The following is a 2650-nucleotide window of genomic DNA, read 5'->3' on the forward strand; positions in this document are numbered from 1 at the left end:
CTTCAATGTCGGGCATGCGTGACGTAAACATGAGTTCATGCCGATGCAGCATTCATTAACGAGGGAAAGAGAGAGTGGGAGAGAGAGGGCAGAAAGAAGGAATTAGAGAGAGAGAGTGAGAGAGAGAGAGAGAGAGAGAGAGAGAGAGAGAGAGAGAGAGAGAGAGAGAGAGAGAGAGAGAAGGATCGCTATCAAATTCTTAGCTAATTGTCCCATCTAAATGTTTGATCTTTGGGTATTGAAAATGATATCTCTGCATTGTAACTAGGTCGTAACATAAAGTTTGGTCCGTACGTATAATCTCAACATGTGAGCATTTTCATCCAGCCAAGCGTTCGTGGTATTTCATAATCTTGATTTGACTTCCGTCCAGCGAATTCTTAAAAGATACAGACATCATAGAACGACAGAGTGAGATATGGCGGAGGAGAGAGGGAAAGAGAGAGTGATAGAAAGAGCTGTGACTTGGAAGGAGAAAATACAGGTCGACTCTGTCTTGTGATAATGATTTCTTTGACTTCCGCCGAGAAAATACTAAAGAGCTTTAGACCTCATAGAACGACAGAATGAGAGATAAAGAGGATGGGGTAATGGAAAGAGACACGGATGGAGGAAAGAAACAGTTATCCCATCAATTCATTGACAGTGGCATTTTAATCACGATTTTACTTTATTTCTTCCATAAATACTAGTAATTAAGAGACATATGGAACTCATGGAATGACAAAATGAGAAATGAAGAGAATAGAATGATAGAAAGAGACACGAATGGAGGAAAAAGGGGTCGGCTTTGCTATTACACACCCACCCATTGACAGTCAGTAGGACAGACATTCTGTCCCCATTCTGACGTTACTAAGGGCTCAAATGTGGACCTCGGCTCCAGTCACGAATGTCAAGCATGCACGCTTCCCGCTTTGTCGCGCCAAATGATACTAGCGGAATCTGTGGCAGACAATAAGTCACTCGTTTCAGTCCTGTGAAGGGGCCGCGCTCGCCCCATGCAGAACAGAAGTGGTCTCAACGTCTGCGAACATTCGCGAAATGATCTGAATTCCAGATATTAAATGATGTGGGTCAAAGTATTTAAATGCAGAAATTCACAGATGCCCTCAGACACAGTGGGGTCTGCATGGGGGATCCTGACAACACTTAATGGTGCATAATATCAAGTTGGCAACGCTTTTGATAACGGTTAATTGGCTTGTTACTGCGAAAGGCTTTGGGAACGAGTTCATTATAATAGTACTGTTCTATTGTATTTATTGGGAAAATTAGCGTGCAACTACCGACATAACCGGACGCTTCTTCAACGGTGCCAATCTGCGGTGTTGCACTTTGCGATAGGAAGAATTTGTCAACACAACGGTTAACCATGATGAATCTAGGATAACAAATAACGGGCCTCAGTTGTACATCGACTGAAAGCGACCAATTACGCTTCACGAAGAGCGGACCAGCTGCGAATAACGGTGAATCAAAACACATGAAGCACACGGAAAAAGGCATGCAGGCCCTCTTACAAAAGAAAAAGAAAGAAAAGTGGAAGGGTGTGAAGAAAAAAAACCCTGACAAATCAGAACAACAAATTGTATCCAGATTTTCATCACAATCCCTAAAATCCTGTCTTTTCTTCGCCCGGACTCAGATTAACAGATACAAACAACGTGTAAGCTCTAGCTGGCGTGGCTCTGTCAGGTGATGACAGAAATGGTCTCCCACCAGGATAACGTCCTACCCCGTGCTGAGCCGCATACGGTGACCCCGTGAAGGTCACTCAAGGTTAAAAGCAAGGTCAACTTGAAACGTTCCAACCCCCGCTGTGGCACAACATCCCAAACTACTTTACAACATGTGTACGGACGATTCCATGTGTAAGTCCAGGGAGGGGCGAAATTGCATTTCTTCGAGCTACCAAGATTGGGTGACGGACAATTATAAAACAGTTTAGTGCTCAGAATATGACAACACAAAGATAGCATCGCCCAAATCTTAATATATAAAAGCAGGTTCTTTTACGGCGTGAAACAAACATACCCATGCAGATTCTTTAATGGAACAGTCCTTCGACGTCACGGATTCAGTTAAGATGTTAAGAGGGGGCAATGTCAAGTTAAGGGTGAATACAAGACGCGGAATGGGAAGTTCAGATGGCGTGTTTGAGTCACGCCTATCTGTTCTAGTCCTTAATCTACCATATGACGATGAAAATTGTGGAGCAAGATAAACTGGAAAATATTTTTCTTGAATAAAAAGGTTAAAAAGCAACATAGATACGTAGATACTAGGCTGATACGTTGTCGCATCATTCCTATTTTTGTTGAGATGTAGTGCGATTATTAAGCGAAGTAGAGGGGGGAAATCGGCACTCCACAATAGAGATAGATCCTTGAATATTCAAAGCGTTTCTAAAGTTAGGTACTTGTTAACCTATGACAGCCGTCTTAAATTTAAAAGAAATGTATTCGTAACAAATATCATAAAACATGCGAGGTATCTTTCATAACATAGTTGATAGTTATCGTGTTTTGATATGCTCTACTTGCAGTAATCAAAGTGGCCGCGCGGTGGCATCTCTGACGGATAGCAAACTGGCAACAAGGACACTCCTGTCGACGCATGGTGGTACTGCATATATATGGAGCATGGA

This window comes from Branchiostoma lanceolatum, chromosome 18 (genome assembly GCF_035083965.1).
Source record: "Branchiostoma lanceolatum isolate klBraLanc5 chromosome 18, klBraLanc5.hap2, whole genome shotgun sequence".
In the NCBI taxonomy this organism is placed as follows: domain Eukaryota; kingdom Metazoa; phylum Chordata; class Leptocardii; order Amphioxiformes; family Branchiostomatidae; genus Branchiostoma; species Branchiostoma lanceolatum.